Raw genomic sequence first — 21,633 nt, 5'->3', positions numbered from 1 at the left:
TTTGAGGTCATAGGTGTTTTTATAGACTTGATGTATCTCTATTACAACTAGAGGCATGGGTGTTTTGTTCGCTCTAGTCATCCTACTAATTTTGATGGGAGGTAGGTCCTGGAGGCAGAGGTCAACCTCTATTTCGTCAGAGGTTATATCCTCTGAGAGACCCCTCAGAACCAACTTTAAATTTCGTTTCGAGCCGAGAGAGATTGTATGGTATTGGATATTATTTGAATCCAGTTCTTTTGTAAGTTTTCTAAAGTCTGTTACAGTAGCAGGCTGAATTGTAACGCCATCATCCGTATTTTTAGCCGAGACATACTGTATCTGTAGGTTTGACATGATGGACCTCAATTGTGTCCATTTCCTTTTTTCCCGGAGGACAATCGGCGGTACCCTTTCTTTGAGGGTGACTCTGAGATCCAGATTGGGAGTGTCCTCTTCCATACCTAAATCCATGAGAGGTTCAATGTCAGAAGTTTTACATTTCTTGTGAGCACGAGTTTCAACATAATCTGTAGAAGGGGGAAAATTACCAAATCGAGTTTCTTCTCAGTATGGGGAGTGTCTTCACACTCTTCTATTTCAGGAAGCAAGGAGAAATTAAGACTGCCGGGCCAATCATTTTCAAAGTTTTTCAATATCTTTTTGAGAATGCTAATCAGACGACCTTTGGTGCTGAGCAATTTAATATAAGCATTCTCTTCTTCTTCTTCACACATTATGAATAATTTAGTACAGTAAGCGAGCAATGGCGGTTAGGCCTATCGAAACGCACTCTTATAAATACAGTTCACTTACCTGTGTGTGTTTAGTTTTAATAAACAGAAGCACTTATATACTATTAAGTCTTGCAGATACTGGTCACTGACTAAAGATACGAGTGAACTACGTTTAACTACATTAAAAAACCAATTCTGATATTCATAATCAAAACATCACTCCATACGCGCCAAACAAACTCCATTCATAATCGCGTTACTGAGTGGGTTATGACGGTCTCTAAAACTGTAAAAGGAAGTTTGGCAGCTGTCCCCTCATTGGTTTAGCAGAAATGGGGGAGGGGGATAATGAACGATGAATGACGTTTATCCCGAACAGCGCCCATGGAAATATCTGTACAAGAGAATATAGGACTGAAACTGACCTTCTGCGTGATAACGGCTCAAAGGTCTGTGAGAGAGACATCACCAATCAATGGAACTATCTTAAATTGCCTCAAGAATTTGTAAGGAGTTCTTGGGTGCGCCATCCCAAATGTAAAAGCAGTTAAAAGATGAACAGATTTAAAATTTGTGCGAATTAAGCAACTGGACAGAAGAGAAGTAGGATCTTGACCCAAATAATGCTAAGTTTTTCTGTAAGCTTAAGGTGCTATAGACAAAAGTGGTAATTATGTCAGGAAAGAGTTGAAGTAACAATTAGTCTGAGAAGAGAGATCTGGTTATTACTATTAAGTTGAACATTCTCAAAGGTATCACGAAAAAACACACGTACTAACCACAGTAATGACTATTTAATTTGTAAATATTTCATCCGAAGTATCTTGGGACATCATCAGTACAGTAGTTCAAACAATACTAGGAATAACATACAGTTAGGGTGCATGATTGCAATGGAATCTCAATATGCGTGCAGTAACGTGACATTTTTAAATCAGCTAACGCCTTTTTTTATTCCCGTATATACGGGAGTAGGCGAGGCCATTTAGCCCTATCTAACTTTTGGAGACTGAGTGGGCAGTTCAATCTCCACTGGTACCCAATCAGAGACAGATGGCCCAAGGCTATCACTAATTAAGCGGTACGCAGTGAAGAGAGACGGCTCAAATGTGCCGCCATCTCGTGGTCTCTAACCCTAACACAATATATTTAATGTCTGAAATAATGTGGGTTCTACGGTCGATTTTCTTGAGTTTACAGGACGAAAAACCCGAGTTTCCGGGAGGAAAAACCTGCTTGCCCGTGCCAGAGATCGACTAACTCGGGAACCGGTCGAAAAAAGGCTTAGAAAAATTTCCTCTAGTCGCCGACTAGACTCGAAACCAAGACTTCCTTCGTGCCGCCTAGCGCGATGGTGTGCAAACGCCACATCCACTGAGCTACACAGGCTCATAACGTGACATTATAGAAGTAAATTAAATATAACTATATATATATATATATATATATATATATATATATATATATATATATATATATATATATATATATATATATATATATATATTTTTTTTTTTTTACAGTTATATTTCATTTACTTCTATAACATGTTACTGCACGAAAGGCCTGTGTAGCTCAGTGGAAATGATGCTTTCCTCCTCTGCGCTTGGTCGCTCGAAGTCAGACTTAAGTTCAAGTCTAGTCACCGACTGGAGGAACTTTTTCTAAGCCTTTCTTCGGCAGATTCCTCAGTTAGTCGATCTCTGGCACGGGGTTTTTCCTCCCGGAAACTCAAGAAAATCGACCGTAGTACCCACATTATTTCAGACAGTAACATATCTTGTTAGGGTTAGGTACCAAGAGGTGGCAGCACTTGTCTACCAGCCTCTTCATCTGTGGCTGCTGTAATTAGTGATAGATGGGCCAGCTATCTATGATTGGCTACCGGTGGAGATTGAACTACCGACTCGGTCCCCAAAAGCTAGATAGGGTATAAAGGTCTCTCCAACTCCCTATAAGGGAATAAACACACAGTTGTAGACAAAGCAGAAGTTATAGCATACAACTTAGAGGAGCAATGCAGGCCTTCGTATGGAAACCTTGACTTTGACCACATATATAAGATTCACAGCAAGGTCAGACACTCACTCAAACTTCCTATCACCAGCACTGACCATATTGCACCAACATCACCTGCTGAGATATATGACATTATTAAAAAAATTAAAGAACAAAAAAGCTCCTGTGCCAGACGGGATTACTAATCGGGTGATTAAACTTCTTCCCCGAAAAGCAGTAGTGCACCTAACCAGTATAATAAATGCAATTTATTGAGTTCACTATTTTCCTTACACCTGGAAACTGGCTGACGTAATTCCTATACATAAGCCAGGCAAAGTCCCACACCTACCGCAAAATTATCGTCCAATCAGTCTCATCTCAAATCTGGCTAAGGTTGCAGAGAAGGTCATCCTCTCACGACTCCAAACCTCAGTAAATGACCTAAACATCCTCTCTAAAGAACAGTTTGGTTTTAGGCAACACCATAGTACTACCCAGCAAATCCAAAGAATTGTCGAATACATCACCACCAGCTACAACGGGCACCAGTGCACAGGCTGTTTTCCTAGACATATAGACATATCCAAAGCATTTGACAAAATCTGACATTTTGGACTCCTGCACAAACTTATCTCAGCCGGTACCTCACTACAAATGGTTCATTTAATCCATTCATATCTTCAGAATAGATCAATACAAGTAAAAATCATCGGTTCTACATCCTCCCACCGCCACATCTTTGCTGAAGTGCCGCAGGGATCTCTATTGGCTCCATTGCCGTTCTCTATATACATGTCAGAAATCCCGCACAATCCGATGACTTCCATTTTGGCCCTTTTTGCGGACAATACAGCAATACTAACCAAATCTCTCAGACCCCATTTCATTACCAGAAAGCTTCAAGAAAACATTCTAAAGCTGGAGGGTTGGTTCTCTAAGTGGAGATTGGAAGTCAACCCCCTGAAAAGCCCAGCCGTTCTTTTCTCAAAAAGGCCAATGTCTCCTGTAGGAGATGTGCTACTATTCAATACTAAAATTCCCTGGCAGACAGAAACAAATTACCCGGGTGTAATTCTCGACAAAAAGCTATCTTTCAATCAGCACACCAAGTCTGCGTGCACAAAGGCATCTAAAGCCATAGCTCAGTTCTATCCGCTAATTAATAGAAATAGCAAGCTCAGCAACAGAATCAAATTGCAACTATACCAGATGATGATTCGTCCTATAATCACGTATGCCTCTCCGGCCTGGAGCCACACCTCTAATGCTAACATTATCAAAATACAGCGAGTGCAGAACAAGTGCGTGAGAATGATTCTGAACGCCCCCGTGGTATGTTAGAAACAATCAACTGCACAGAGAAACAAATATTCCCTATATTTTCTCTTTTCTACAATCCTTAGCAACCAAGTTTTTTCTAAAGACGTCCACATATCCCAATCATTTGGTTCAGCAAGTTGCAGCATACGAGCCAACGGACATATTCAAATATAGAAGACCAAAAGCTATATTAGCATCCCATTGCGATGCATAATCTCCATGCCCATTCAGAGCGAGCAAACTGCTCATAAATTTTACCCTCACGGTAACCACAACAGATAGCGGGGAATATGAAAAGCATCTTGCTTCACCCCTAAAGACATAAATGTCAATTATTAATTGTCAATAAGGGAATAAAAGGCGTTAGCTGATTTTTAATTTTTTTTTTTTTGTTACTGCACGCATATTGAGATTCCATTGTAATCATGCACCCTAACTGTATGGTATTCCTAGTATTGTTTGAACTACTGTACAGATGATGTCCCAAGATACTTGGGATGAAATATTTACGAATTGCAATATTCGCTATATATATAAATTATCAAAGGTAAGTGAAGAAGAATTAAGGCCTTTTTGGGAAGGAAACAGGCAAAACGATGTTTTGGAACAGCAGGTGACCAGATGTTTTTCCTCAGTAAAGGTTGATGTAGAGATCAGAGTTTATGGCACTTATTATAGATAATCTTGAAGATTGGAACTTTATACAAATTTTGTCATATGAGAAGAATGGGCAAAGAGCACTATCATCAGAGAAACTGTGAATAGATTGAGGTCAATTGGAATAGGTTATTTATATATTGGCAAGAGAATGGATACTTCCTCTGACAAAGTTATTTAATCTAAGTCACAACTCTGGCAAGGTTCCAATGCAGGAAAAAGCGGGTAACTAGTTCTGTTACATAGTGGTGGCTCTATGACAGATGCAGCAAATGACAGGCCAATTATTACCTCATTTGGTGGTTTTTATTTATTCCTGTGGGTTTTTCTCCCTGGCTTACACATCCCATAGGACTGATTGAGCTCTCCTAATGAGAGATTAAGTATGTAATTTATGACTGTAGATCCTTATGTAAACGGGCTGGTATGCCTGTTCTGAGGGTGAAAAACCCGAGTTTTCGGGTGAAAAGACCATCTACCTCCATATGAGACCAAGAAACTCACCTTTAGTCGAAAGAAACCAAATAAAGGTTCCTCACGTCATGGACGGAAATCCAACCCAAGTCTTTCCAATCAAAGGGCTTGGTCTATACCGACTGATCTACAGAGACTCCAGAGTGCTGGTTAAAACACTGAAAAAGTTGGTTAAAATAGAATACAACGATGTGAGAATATAATGTACTCTGGTGGACAGCACAGCTTTGGAAAAGGAAGGTCCTGCCGTAGAAATTTGCTCATGTTTTTTAGGAGTGATAGAAGAATTAGACAAGGTAGATAAGAGAAATGGTTACATCATGATACGTCTGGATTGAGTAAAGATATTTGACAGAATACCTCATGGAAGGCTATTATAAAAGTTACATGACATTAGAATTGAAATGAAGCTGGTAGCATGGATGGGGTGGCTGACACACACATACCAGAGTAATGGAATGATGGAGTAATATGATGGAGAATGATGGAGGAATGATGGAGTAATGGAATGATGGAATGCAGTGGCATGGAGGTAAGTGAGGGTGATTAGCGGATTGAATGAAGGCTATGAACTACTGTTTAATTTGAATATTAATGATATAGAAAATGATTTATGGCAGAATATTATGTTGTTTGCTTAAAAAACACCAGCTAACTCCGTTCATTCCTGTATCAGGAGAAGGCAATGCCATTTTAGCCCTAACTTTTGGAGATTGAGTGGACAGCTCAATCTCTGTTGGTAGAGAACCAGAGGTAGCTTACTGAAGTCTATCACTAATTTAATCGAGAAGCAGTAATGTGACGGCCAACAAGTGCCGTTATCTCGTGATCCCTATCCCTAACACAATATTTTAATGTCGGAAAATGGTGTTGTTCGATGGTCGATTTTCTTGAGTTTACAAGACGAAAAACCAGAGTTTCCGGTAGAAATTAAAACTTAAAAAACTTACACTCGCTCTACAATGGCTCAGGAACGACTCACTGGTCTAGCACTAATATCTATAGAGCATGAAATTGCACCTACAATCAATATAGATGAATTAATTCAAAACTTGGTCAAAGCAAAAGCCCGAAAGATTAATGTTTCATAATTTTTGTATTTAAGATTTAATTTTAATTTTAATTTATTAATTTTCTTGCTATACAGATATTAGGAGTAATCATATATGTATACAAATGCATTGGTTTTGATTAATATTTTTTTTTAATGTTCATAATGATATTATTTTTATAAATATCCACATGTGTAGATGTACGTGTGCTTGTGTGAATATGACAAAATATATATAGAGACAATGTATAGGGACACCTAAATTTTCTTTGCTTAGGGTATCAGATACTCTCGGACCGGCCCTGTCTAGAACCAAGTGATGTGTGAGAGGTAGCTTCGTCCTGTTGGAATACCTGTGCATGAAATGGTTGAGACAGTTGTAGGTGTCCTCACGCGATGAGTCTTCAGACTCCTTGGAGGTGTCAGGAATAATAATAATAATAATAATAATAATAATAATAATAATAATAATAATAATAATAATAATAATATTAATGAAATGGAATGTCTTTTGCATGACACACCCTATGCAAATTCTAAGTGAACAGAACCAACATATTTTCGATGTAGCGTTCGCTATTGAAGGTCACGGTTAAACCTCCCTCTTTAATAAAGTAGGGCCCAGTTATGCCACGGCCGGAAACCGCATTTGTTTAACAGTTCATGCTCTCCCCAAATGCCCTTTGCATTACAGCATAACACTCCCGGTAAGTCGGAACTTCTCGATTAAGTTAGGCAATGATGACACTATTACTTGAGGTACGCTTATGGAAACGACGAACAGACTGCTCACAATCATGTCGTAGGCTTGGACCATTTGCTGTACCAACCCCATATTAACGAATATAATGCTCAACAATTAACGCCTTTTCTTCCAACCTCAACACCATTGATAAAGCTAAATGTGATGGCGGAGACTCTGTACGTGCTCTTCTATTGATGTGCATGAAATCGAAAGGCATATCTCATGGCGTGTCTACCAAAGAGGCATCGAAGTCCATTATTGTTTTTTTTTTTGCGCCATTCTGTATAATAAAGTGCCTTCTCAAAGAACTAGGCAGTCTTTCAGATCACCGTAACCCCAATTCGTGAAGAAAAGGATCAGTTTAACTCATTAATTCTTGAGCACTCCAAGATATTCAGCGGTGATTCCACTCAATGGTAGACAAACCCAACCACCAACAGAACTGCTCAACTCCAAGGGAAAAACATCTACTGAAGAACCCAGTAAAGGCTGTGTCAATAGAAACTATACCGCAGGCAGGGTATTAATGGAATGCAAGGCTCAGGACCAATTCGGCATCCTTGTATATGTAAAGAGTCCTCTACAAAAATTGGCAAAGATTTCTAATCTCCATCACTCCATGATATTCAGCAGTGGCTATACTCTGTGACAGGGAAAACCATCCACCAAAGGGCCCTGAGAAAAGCTATGTCAGAACAGGCTATAGCATAGGTAATCATCCAATGGAATGCAGTGATCCTCTATAAGTAAACGTTTATGTTATCTGCAAAAACTATGCAATCCTTAAGATCATTCTAACCTCAATGATAACCCCATAATCTCTTTCTATCTCGTTATAGTACACTAAAATCAGTAGTCAGTGATTTCACCAGAAAAAACCGCAAGAAGTCTCCGCTTTTAACCACTAGTAGGCAAAAACCCACCACCAAGCCAAGTAGCAACATCCACAAACAAGATCTGCTTCTCTCCCATTGCAAGGCATGCACACAAAGGTGCAATGAAGCTCACATCAGTACTCGATTTCCTAGGCAAGCATAATGGAATGCAGTCAAGAACACTTCAGGATATCACCTCCATGAAAAAACGCATCAGTGGAAGCCAGATTCTGGAAATGATTCAAGAATAATGGATAACAGAAAACTATGGCAGGCCTGACTCGACCTTCAGTTCTTTATCCCTAATCAGTGTCTTATAGATAAAAATGTAAATTAGGACTGTTTAGTTCAGCACTTGGCTCAGCCATTGTGGGTTGATTAGCAGAATATTTCATATTTCCATGCACAGTGCTGTCTGGTGGATTAATGGATTAAAATGGGTGGCTGCATTCGCAAAAAACAGTTGTGGCCTTTTCGCATGGTAGGGTCGCATTATCTGGGATATAGCTTCTTCGTGAATCTGTGCAATCATCCTCATGATCCATGAACCTTTGAACGCAATACAGATTCACTTGTTTTCTATAATTTGTATTTTACTTACGTTCGTATCCTCTGTGTGTCCCTAGCATGGCAATCTGTATGCCAGTTTAGGTATAATCATTGTTTTGTAGAGGAGAAGCTTGTTTCCCTTATCTAGGGACTGCAATAGGTTCAGTAACTACTAAAGTTGTCCTATTGCTCTGCTTGCTTTTGAGAAGTACAGCGGCGGCTTTTGATTAGCTAAAAACCTAATATTTGGGGACTAGTTGCCAGGAGGATAGCGGTATCAAATTCGATAACCCCGACCTGTGGGGGTGGTGTGTGCCGTTTTTCTCGTAAACAGGGACGGCAACACTCTTGCCTATATTGATATCGATGCACCATCTCTTGAACCACTGCTCTAAGTCTGAGATAGCGGTCCGCATATTTTCGATTACCAATCTAGGCCTTAGGGATTAGGCCAGTATTGCGGTGTACTTCAGGTATAGAACCACTATTCTGATTGCCGTGCAGAAGATGTTAGCCATATAGATGGCGAAAAGTAAAGGTGACAGTAGGATGACATTGGGAACTCCTGCTATGATTCTGCATTCGGATGATGTGATTCCCTGAAGTTTCACACGAAGCTTCCGATCTTCAAGATAGGAGCTGATAAGATTGGTCAGGCTTAATGGGAGTTTCACGTCGATTAGTTCATAAACTAGTCGTCTATGCCATACCTTGTCGAATTCCTTTGCAACCTCACGAATGATGGCACCGGTGAGCTGTCTCCAACATGTGTTCGACGACGCTGACAATTTGTTGTACAGTGGAGTGATTATCGTGGAAGACAAACTGCTCGGGTCTTTTACCTCGTCTTTTTTGCGATCTTGACAGTATTATTCGTTCGGCAATCTTTCCCAAGCAGGAGAGTTGGACCGTAGTTCTAAGGAAACTGCATTGCTTTTACTTCAGAAAGGGTAAGATTTCTCTACTTTCCAACACGCTAGTGTTGGAAAGTAGAGAAATGTTAGCATTGCATTAAAGATTGCTGCAAGGTGCCTACTGGGTTTGTTGTTTAATGATGTTATTGGAAATTCCATGGATCGGTGCTTTCATTTTCTTTATAGTTCCTTGACTATGCCTCGTATTTCAGTGGATCATGTTGGTTGGGTGTCATTTGAAATATTTGCGCATTTCAGCGTGTAGTGTAGGATACGTAAACTTTCCTTACAAAATCTTGGTCTGCATCTGCATACATGTAGTTGGACTGTGCATTGTTTGTCGTAACTCTTGGCGAAAGCTCCTGCTTTCTCTCCATCATGAGAGACCCATTTCACCATAGAGTGTTGGGAGGGGGTTTACTGTCCGTTCTCAGATCCTTTGTCATCTTCCAAAGTCAGTGATACTTGGTGTTTAGGAACAGAAGTTTTGTTATATATTGTTAGTTCCGGTGGTCCCTTAGTACTTGTCGGACTGAATATGTGGTTCAATTGAGGTTTTTTTGGTCTTAAGGGACCAGCGTTCTGTAATTATTTTTGCTTTACCGGGCCATGGCTCTATTCTTCTCACAAATGAGATTCCTTATTTCTTCTGGGAAGTAGTCGATGTTTCAGTGTGGTATTTCCGAGGTAGCTACATTCCTACAGGTATTTTAGGTTCCTTTTTCCAGTTACCAATTATCATACTGTCAAATTTTGTCATTTGCTTTAACAGCTGAGGCCTTTCCAAAGGAATCCAATATTCTCATTGTTTCCTCTACGGATTTTTAACTTTCTAGGGTAAGTGTCTCCTGGAGGTTGTTGTGGAAACACGGAAGACTCAACTGTTCACTACGGAAGACGACAGTAATTAAGTAAATAAGTAAGGATAAATGTTATATCATCATCAATATTCATGGAGTAACATTTTTTTTTTTTTTTTTTTTTTTTTTTTTTTTTTAATTTAATATTTTTGCTTTACTTTCTCCATCAATATTAGGTTCTTGAATTAATTTCTTTGTGTTTACTGTCTTCCTTAAAAGTTCAACTGCTAATACGAAGAGGACTATAGAGATCGGGTTACCTTGTATGGAACAGTTGATTTGGAAAGGCACGCGTTTTTTATATTTATTATTACACGCTTTCTGCATTCTCGTTTAAAAAAAACTTTTAACCAGCACTTAGAGTTTCCTCAAAACCTACTTCCGTTCTACTTCGAAGATGTACTCATGGCTGACTCAGCGTCAAATGCTCTTTCTGTGCCTATTGGCCAACTGATGGTATTCATATACACATCTCAGATGTGTTATGATATCTCTTATGTTTCTTCTTTTTACTGCACATGTTTGAGCAGGTGATACAAGCTTCTGTAGAAAGTTTTGTATTCTATTTGCAAAAATTTTTGAAATTAATTTTTTTTCTTTTTTTTTTTAAATCCTTCAGTTTTTCTGAATCGTTTTTGAAAAGTTTATATTTTAGTATTAAGGAGATGTATCCTCTGTTGAAATTTTCTGGTTTTATTTATGTTTCTAACATTTCATTAATCATTCTCATTGCAACCTTTGCGCTAGGACACCAGAAGAGGAACTTAAGTTCAAGGCTAGTCGCCGACTGGAGAAACTTTTTCCAAGCTTTCCTATCGACCGGTTCCCGAGTTATTCGATCTCTGGAATTGGCAAGTGGATTTTTTCTCTCGGAAACTTGGGTTTTTCGTCTAGTAAGCTCAAGAAAATTGACCGCATCCCCACCACACACACACACACACACACACACACGCGCGCGCGAAATCCTGTTAGGATTACCTAAGTATCAAGAGTTGCAGCACTTGTTTACCAGTCTCTTAATCGATTCCGTTATTATTGTGATATTAATTGAATAGTTATCTCTGACTGCCTACCGACAGATATTGAATTGCCCATTCATCCTCCAAAAGCTAGGTAGGTTAAAAAGGCCTTTCCTACTCCTTATGAGCGAATAAATGGCATAATTAATGTCTATTTCGTGATATATAAATTTTCAAACTTTTGAAAATACCATTCATAAAATTTACTGGTTACACCATCTACTCCTGGAGATTTTTCCTGTTGATAGATCCTTTATTCTATTCTTGCATTCTGCGACTGTAACGGGGGAGGGGATGGCAATTTGTTTTGCCTCCGTCCGGGTTAGTTTGGGTAAATATGACATCAGTTTATTATGTTAGATGGTATCGCTCTCTTTTTTCTATGAATAGAGCTATAAAATGTTCTTGAGACACCGTCAACAAATCTGCGTCTTCTTGCAATATTTCCTCTTGATAACGGAGTGCTTTCATTGTTCTTCTTTCGTTGTTATTTCTTTCAAACAGCAGAATTGGATGCTTTTCCGTTATTCTCACAGAAATTACACTTGGCCGTAACCATACACTTTCTATTTCCTTGTATTGTAGTTTAATATATATATATATATTTCTGTTTTTACTGTCTGTTTGTTCTGTCTGGGTAGTATAGGCTAGATAATTTTAGTAGATCTTCCTGTCCTCCCTTCCGCTGGTGCTTTATATTACTTCCAATTCGAATTGTTGCCTATTTGATATTTAACTTAAATGTTTCCCATGTGCTTGTTGCATTTTTAAGTTTTTCTACTTTTGCTATTCATTTTCTACTTCTTTTTTAAATTCACTTTCTTCAATTAGCTTTTGATTGAATTTCCGTAGTGAAACGTTCTGAATTATAAATCTTTTTGGTTTTCTTTTCGAGAAAACTGAAGTTTGGCTTCTATCACGTGGTGATCATTGAAGACGAGTGGAGTATAATTAGCGATCTTAACAGCTATTCCTCGATAGTTTTGAATGTAGATCCATCTATTCTAGATGCAATGCCTGGAACGAAATGGGAGAATTCCGTTTCTATTGGATACAAAAACACTTAAATCCGTCAGTATATCTGCAGTCTTTAAAGATTTTAGTGTGTTCCTTTTGTGATATTTCAGATATTTTTCTTGGTCTTTTATCTTATTTTCTATAAAATTCATGTCTCCTGCAACTATTTTTTTCTTTTTTTTTTCTTTTCGCAATACGTCATATATTTTATTTGTTCCCATAACCACTGGTGTAGTCGGGCTAGGGCGACGCCCTGATTTTTTTAAAACTACCAAAAATTTTAAATTCATTTTACTAAATTACAATAATGAGACTTATAATGCATTTCCAGTTTTCGGTCAAAAAATAGCAGCTTGCCGCTCTTGTAATTTTTTCAAAAAAAAAACAAGGCAATCTCTCTGCCATATGGCCATCGCAATAATAATAATAATAATAATGGCGCACTTCGTGCTCTGGATTTTTGTTTCCATGGTAGAGCCCTGGCACTATTTCTTTTAGGATTACACTGCTGCCCATAACATTCATATTTCTTTAAGTTATGTTGGTCCATATCCATGTATATTAATGAGATTACAAGCTTATTTTTCAATATTATACGAACTTCTAACAATTTAGGCCTTATGGGTACCTCATGAGAAAACGTTTTTACATATTCTTATTTTCAATATGAAATTTAATTTTATTCCACTCAAGACTAAATTATGATCTCTTAGTGATTAGAGTGTTGGGATATGCGGTGGCATCCAATGTACAATAATTTCTACCTTCCTGGAAGAGTTTGTGTTGATCATTTTGGAGAAATTAGTTAAAATTAGAATTCAGAACTGGGTGGACAGCAATATGATACTTTATAAGGGGCAACATGGTTTTGTGAAAGGTAGGTCTTGCCTAAGTAATTTGCTTACGTTCTATAATAAAGTAACAGTGGAGTTGGATAAAGGAAATCCTTACTCAGTGATACTGCTTGACTTTGCAAAGGCTTTTGACAGGATTCCACATGGAACTCTGTTACATAAATTAGAGCAAATGGGTTTGGATCCGAAGATGGTGATTTGGATTAAAGGATGGCTGGCGGACAGATATCAAAGAGTGGTTTACGGAGGAGCTGAGTCCAGGAAAAGGCAAGTGACTAGTGGTGTACCTCAGGGCTCAGTTCTTGGTCCTCTATTGTTTAATTTGTACATCAATGATATTGGAAATACCTTGAATGGAAATATCCACTTGTTTGCTGATGATGCAAAATTGGGAAGAGCGATAATCAATTCAAATGATGTGGATATTTTACAGGATGACTTAAATAGGCTGACGCTATGGACTGGGGTAAATGGCTGTCAGTTCAACGTGGCTAAGTGTAAGGTGATGCACTTCGGGAGGATGACATCGCATGCTGTTTACTATATTAACGGAACTGAACTGCAGGAAGTTGATGAGACAAGAGACTTGGGAGTTATTGTGGACAGAGAACTTAAGTTTAAAGGGCATATTGCTAAGATTGCCAAAACATCACATCAAATTACATGGTTGTTGAGGAACACACTAACTAGCAGGGATAGGGAAGTTATTATTCCACTCTATAAGGCATTAATAAGGCCGCATTTGGACTATTGTGCACAGATCTGGTCGCCAGGATTTCTTGGTGATGCGGAAGTGGTAGAGAGGATTCAGAGGCGGGTTACAAAGATTGTTGCAGGTCTGTGGGATGTTCCCTATGAGGATAGATTGATGATCTGTGGGCTCCAAAAACTAGCTGATAGACGTAGGAGAGGAGATATGATAGAGGTATTTAAATTGTTAAAGGGATTTTACAGGATTGATACTGATGATATTCTTAAGACCGATGCAGGATGTGAGAGAACGAGGGGCCATCCCTGGAGATTGTGTAAGAGTGTGGTTAACAAGGGTGTTAGGACTAGATTTTTTACTTGGAGGGTTGTGAATGGGTGGAATGCTTTGCCAGAACTGGTTGTGAATGCTTTAACCGTGAATGAATTTAAGGAGAGGTATGACAGGTATTGTGTAAATAATGGTTAGTGTGTCAATGTCGGGTCTCCCGCGATGAGTCTTTTGACTCCATGGAGACACCGTTAAATAATAATAATAATAATAATAATAATAATAATAATAATTTCAAACGTCCCGTTACTTCACTTTAATGTTACCCATATTTACAAACTTTTCTTTACCAACTGTTTGAAAGATAAAATAGAAACATAGTTATAGATCATAGACCATGATTCCATACGTCACTTCCTCTTAGTTAATTTTCTAATCCTTTAATTATATCTTCCTCTGTATAAGAGCCAAATTTTCACATTTCAAAATTACTGTATCTGAACAGTCTATTTCGGGTGGTAGGTTTAACGATTATCATAGCTCCAAAGGATTTATTTCAGAAACTAACGAATTCATGACATTTACTGTTAATTAACTCGCTTTGCTATTACCATGGTTTGACCGTGTTAGTTTAACGTAATTAGTCTCCATTCTCATATTTTCTTAATTCGTTAATAAATGAGGCAAAGAGTTACTTATATTACTTTTTAGATCAATCTTCGCTGTCGAAAGCAAATGAATTGGCGGCTTTGGACTTGCGTCGCCACAGATCCGCATTGCAATTCGAATGAAACGCCGTTACATTCTGAAGAATTGAGATCGCAGAGCACCAATAGACACGTTTCCATTCTATGAACTTTGTGCTCGAACTCCGCCACTTCCACTGAGCTACATATGCCCTAAATTTTGAATTAATCGATGGTAATTTTTAATTCTAATTCTTTCTAAGACTTCAAATGAAGTCTTAGAAATTAAAAGTGTAGATATGTTTATTGAAATGTAATTTAAAGTTAAACAAACTAGAATTCAAACAAAAAGATTCCTAGAGAAATTGATTTTACTAGCATACAAATCTAATAGAAACTTATTATACAAATCTGTATATTATAAGAGTGCATCGAGTACGTATTTCATTGTTAAAATGAAAAGTAGTAGAGCCTGTGTAGCTCAGAAGAAGTGGCGTTTGCAGTCTACAGCGCTTGACCGCACGATAAAAGGCATTCTAATCTATTCACCGACGAGAGAAACTTTTCTAACCCTTTTCTCGACCGGTTCCAGAGTTATTCGATTTCTTGCACGGGCTAGCGGGTTTTTCCTTTCGGAAATTCTGGTTTTTCGTTCCGTAAACTCAAGAAAATCGGCCATCGATCCCACACTATTTTCAGACATTAAATATATTGTGTTAGGGTTAAGGCCCACCAGATGGCGGCATTTACTAGTTGCCTTCTTCACAGTGTGCAGATTATTTAGTGAATGCCTTGGGCTAGCTATATCTGATTGGCTACCAGTGGAGATTGAACTGCCCACTCAGTCTCCGAAAGTTAGATAAGACTTAAAAACGGCCTCGTTTACGCCCTATACGGGATCAAAAAGGCGTTAGCTGATTTTTTTTTTTTTGAAATGTAAAGTATTAAAACACTTTGATCTTTACGACAAAGTTTCATATTTGGATCCCAAGTATTTTGAAAATATTACAATTCGTTCAGGAGGAAATGATATTCTGAAACTAAGCGTGCTATTTAAAAAAAAAAAAAAGAAAAATCAGGAACGGTATCACATGAGAAATATTACTAACATAATTGGTGAATTTTGCAAGAAAAAGTAACCAATTCATGTGAGCTCTTCCTAAAGATGTGGTGGTTGTGGTGGTTTTTTCTCTTTCAGTCGTTTCCGACCCTAAGAGACTTTGTAGGTGAGAATTTTACAGAGTAGTTCACCATTGCTCCCCTCCTCCATTTTTTTCTGTGTTCGGGACCGGCATATGACTAGGAGGTATTCATGACTGTAATCCACGTATGTTCTAGGAGCTGGTTTGCCTGTTATGGGGAACGAAAACCTGAATTGTCAGTTGAATAACCCCTACTTTCGTATGAGACAGGCTAACGCACCTTTCGTCGAAAACGACCAGATAAAACTTCCTCATCGCCACTGATGAGAATCGAACCCAGGTCTTTCCTACCACAGGGCTTCGTCTATACTGACTGAGCTACTGAAGATGTACTGCATCTAAATTTGATACTGACAATGATAATCACTACGATAATCTGTGACGGCAATTGCAAAATGAAATAATGAAAAAAACTTTGTGTACTGCTTTTAACTAAATTTAATTTGCGACATCGGTATTTAGGACATTTTTATCACATATATATTCATTAACGATATCATCAACCCAGGTATCCTGTGAGAGGCTTTTCTCAAAACTAAATAATTCGAGTTTTTCGGAAATTTTTATGAGATAAGTGAGACTTAATGATTCATGCTTGAATGTAGTTAGCAGTTTTTCCACCTGATGATACTCATGCATCACAAGTGAAATGTATATTGAAGGTTTTGAACATTATTTTCTACATATGTAAGCCGTATATCTGTGAATACATCTTGTTCCATTAAAACTTATACCAATTGTTGGAAGAACAATTTGTATAAGTTTTACTGTTTTCTGTTATGGTGTGCATTTGAATGGATTCAATGTAAGGAGATTTGAAAAAGTGTTGAATGAAGTGGATGTGCAGAATCAGGGAAACTAGATTTATTAAGGGGGGGAATAGATATGTAGACCTTAGGGAGGCAGTTGAGTGTATAAATGAGTATAATATGCCCGAACAAATAAGGACAACAAATCAGAATGGGAGAGTTAGTATAAGGCATCAAGGTAGGGGAGGGGATAACGGGGGGTCTGCAATTCATGTACACTAATGCTAGGAGTATTAGGAACAAGAAGGAAGAATATTTGGCCATGGTTGGCACTTTCTGACCACAGGTTATTGGCATTAGTGAAACAAGGCTGACTGTAGATGATATGATGATATACCTAGTGGGATTGAATGTGATGGGTATGGTGTGTTCAGGAATGAAAGGAAGAATAAAATGGGGGGGGGGAATATTGTTGACGAAAGCTGAAGAGCTACGGCCAAGGAGAATAGAAGTTGAATTGCAAGATAGAGAAAAGAGCATATTTGAGCCCATTTGGTGTGAGATTGTAGCTAGAAGAACAAAATATACAGTTGGGGTGCTGCTATACACCAGGTGATGGAAAAGATGGTGGAGATAGTATGCATAAGCAAATGGAAGAAATGAGTCGAAGGAGGGTAATTATTATGGGAGATTTCAACTATGGTGGCATTGATTGGAGTGAGGAGAGGACACAGGAGGAAGGAATTGGATTTTATGCGGTTATTAAGGGATAACTACGGGCGACAGCATGTAATGGAAAATACTAGGGGTCAGACAGTGCTTGACCTCGTAATTGCATCTAGGATTTGACTGTAACTAATATGACCACATTGCCACCAATTGCTGAGAGTGATCATAGGGTCTTGACTTGGTAGGTGGCGAAAGGTGTGGAATTTACAATTAAGACAGGATGCATGTGGAATTATAGTGCTGGTAAGTATGACAAGCTTAGGAGTTTGATTGGTTCAGTGCCAATCAAACTCCATGTACAACTGGAAGGGCTAGAAGCTGATTGTGCATGGGAGGCGGTTAAGAAGTGTTTGCATGAAGCAATGGCTGACTGTATACCTAGAGTACGAATAATAAATCAAGTAGGGGTTAAATGGATGAATATCACCATTAAGCTTGAGCTGCGGAAAAAGAAACAACTATGGAGGGAATTTAAAGAGAAATATGACCGGCAGGCACATGCACGGTATAAAACACAGGCCAGAAGGGTAATGACTGTGGTAAGAAAAGCAAAAAGGATTACGAAAGAACATTGGCCATGCAGGCTAAAGAGAATCCTAAACAATTTTTTAGATATGTTGCAAGTAAAAGAAAAAATATACATGGCAGAATGATTTTAAAGAATGCCGATGGTAGGGAGGTAACTGAATCAGTTGAGATAGCTGAGTTACTGAGTGAGCACTTTGCAAGAATATATCATCCAGGTGGAGACATTGTAGAAATGAATGAACCAATAGATTATACGGGAATTGTGGTGAATGAAGTGGAGGTGAGTAGTCTATTGCAAAACTTCAATATCAATATATCTGTGGGATTGGATGGTATACCAGCTCGTGTCGTACGTGAAGCAGCTAAAGAATTGTCAGTACACTTGACCATTTTGTTTAATTTGAGTCTCGGATCTGGGTTACTGCTGAGGGGGGTGGAAGGAAGGGAAAATAGTTCCACTGCATAAAGGTGGTTCCAAGACTGCTGTTGTAAATTACCGACCAATCAGCATATCAGGAATCGTTGTCAACGTCTGGGAGAAAATAGTCAAGAGGAAAATACAGGATTGGATAGATGAAAATAGGATATTGTATGGGGGACAACATGGTTTTGTGAAGGGTAGATCATGCCTCGGTAACTTGCTCACGTTTTATAACGCAGTGATGGCTGAACTGGATAACGGTAATCGATCTACAGTGATTCTACTGGACTTGGCTAAGGCCTTTGGCAGGATACCACATGGAATTTTAATCAGTAATCTGCAGCATATGGGGATGGATATAGGGTTGGTGAGATGGATAGGAGGGTGGTTGATGGAGAGATATCAGAGAGTGGTTTATTCAGGAGTAGAATCCAAAAGACGGCTTGTGACTAGTGGTGTGCCTCAGGGTTCTGTTCTTGGACCACTACTGTTCAATTTGTTCATTAATGATATAGGAAAGGATTCGAGAGGAAGTGTTCATTTGTTTGCTGATGATGCAATGCTAAGTAGAGCAATAGTAAGTTCACAGGATGTCAAAATTTTGCAGGATGATTTGGATAGTTTGGAGGACTGGGCTAAGGAGAATGGATGTCAATTTAATGTGGCAAAGTGTAAGGTTATGCATTTTGGGGTGAAAAGATTAGCAGCAGTATATCACATTGGTGGAACCGTATACTCCAGGAGATTGATGAGGCCAGGGATTTGGGCGTGTTGGTGGACAGGGAATTGAAGTTTATGGGGCACATTGCAAAAAGTGGCTAAAGCAGCTCATCAAATCACTTGGCTTCTGAAAAATACTTTAACAAGCAGAGACAAACAAGTTATTGTTCCTCTGTATCGAGCCTTGATAAGACCACCATCTAGACTACTGTGCCCAGATATGGGCGCCAGGGTTTCTTCTTGATGGGGAGGAGGTGGAGAAGATCCAGAGATGAGTGACCAAGACGATAGCAGGTCTGTGGAATGAACTTATGAGAAAAGGTTGAAGATTTGTGGGTTACAGAAATTGGTTGATAGGCGATAAAGGGGGTGATATGATTGAGACATTCAAATTACTGATGGGGTTTCTATAAGATTAATTCCGAAGATATTTTTGATAATAGGACTGGTGGTGGGAGGACTAGGGGTCATACATGGAAGCTGGGCAAGAGTGTGGTTGGCAAGGGTGTTGGAACTAGGTTTTTTACTTGGTGGAATAAACTGCCAGAGTCTGTTGTGGATGCTATGTCTGTGAATGAGTTCAAGGCGAGGTATGATAGATGCTGTGTGAATGTCGAATATTTGTTCTTGGCATGATGTTAGGGCCTCCCTCGATGAGTCTGTCGACTCCTTGGAGTTGCCCGTAATAATAATAATAATAACAATGGAGCATTGTGCCCTTGGATTGGAAAAGATATAAGTTCGATTCTCGTACGAGAGTAATCTTTATATGTGCTTTTTCATTGAAGGTGAGTTAGCCAGTCTCATACGGGGGTAGCAGGATTTTTCATTCCGTATACCGAAAATCGTCCACGAGAACACGTGCATTTTACAGACACAGTTACTATTGTTGATGATGATGGTTGGTGGTAGATGGCACTGATGGTACTAATGTCACTGTGTGTAGTGGGAGAATTAAGGAGTAAGGCGAAACGGTTTATTTTATTTGATAGGGAGAAAATCACCTCGTCTATTCCTTATAAGGGAGTAAGGCATTAGCTAATTTTTTAAATTATTTGAATGTAGAAAATATTAATATATATATCCTTTTCGGAGCCTGTGTAGCTCAGCGGATGTGGCGTTTGCACACCGCCGCGCTTAGTCTCACGAAGGAAGACTTCGTTTCGAGTCTAGTCGGCGACTAGAGGAAATTTTTCTAAGCCTTTTTTCGACCGGTTCCCGAGTTAGTCGATCTCTGGCACGGGCAAGCAGGTTTTTCCTCCCGGAAACTCGGGTTTTTCGTCCTGTAAAACTCAAGAAAATCGGCCGTAGAACCCACATTATTTCAGACATTAAATATATTGTGTTAGGGTTAGGGACCACGAGATGGCGGCACATTTGAGCCGTCTCTCTTCACTGCGTACCGCTTAATTAGTGATAGCCTTGGGCCATCTGTCTCTGATTGGGTACCAGTGGAGATTGAACTGCCCACTCAGTCTCCAAAAGTTAGATAGGGCTAAATGGCCTCGCCTACTCCCGTATATACGGGAATAAAAAGGCGTTAGCTGATTTTTTTTTTTTTTTGATATCATTTTCGAAGAGTGACATTTACATCACTCGATTTTATTTCAAATAAAACAGTAACGATGGGCAACAGCATATCACTAATTAAAATTGCCACCGTAGCGCAATTTGAAGAAGGATGGTGCATTGCGCCCTTCGATTCTCGTCGCGACGGGAGGAATCTTTATCTGGGCGATTTTCAATCGAAGGTGAGTTAGCCGATCTCAGACGGATGTAGCAGGGTTTTTTCTCCCGGAAACTCGGGTTTTTCATCCCGCATACAGACAAATCGGCCTTTCAGAACACAGCAATTTACAGACATAGAATACCAGTTGTGGTGGTGGTAGAGGTGGGCGGTAGATGGCGTTGATTCGTAGTAGAGGTTCGGTGTAGTGGTTGAGACAGTTGCAGGTGTCCTCCCGTGATGAGTCTTCGGACTCTTTGGAGGTGTCAGGAATAATAATAATAATAATAAATAATAATAATAAAACAATGTAGACCCTTTGTCACTGAAGTACTGTTTGCCTTATAATCGACTCACTTTTATACATGCGAATATTTCTTGTGAGAAGATGTATTACAGTGTTTTTTCCTCTTAAATATAACACTTTTTTATTTAAAGGTTACGTTATTTTGGATTTATGGCTGAAGCAACTTAGGCTGTGAGGTGTCTGTTTTGTATTATGTCAATTGTGCGTATTTTTATGGCCGGTTTATTTGTTTTATGGGATGAAAACCTGTTTCCGCTAGGGCAACCTACAACCATCGTATGAGACCAGCTAATTCACCTTCAGTTGAAAAGCCGTGAGAAAGGTGTTCTTCATGTCCCGGATGGAATTCGAACACAGGTCATTTGTACCAAAGCGCGTCGTCGAAACTTTATTGAATCAAAGGATATTAAAAATCTATTATTCTGTCATAGCCAAGCATTTCGAAACTAAAAAAAAAGGTTTTGAAATTGACCAAGAGCTTATCAGAAAAGAATCTTCAAAAATTGGAGCCTTTGTATTGCACTAAAAATTTCC

Source organism: Typopeltis vanoorti, chromosome 13, assembly GCF_054136105.1.
Source record: "Typopeltis vanoorti isolate ZY-2024b chromosome 13, IOZ_Tvanoo_1.0, whole genome shotgun sequence".
In the NCBI taxonomy this organism is placed as follows: Eukaryota; Metazoa; Arthropoda; class Arachnida; order Uropygi; family Thelyphonidae; genus Typopeltis; species Typopeltis vanoorti.
Note: the sequence above shows the minus strand (reverse complement) of the source record.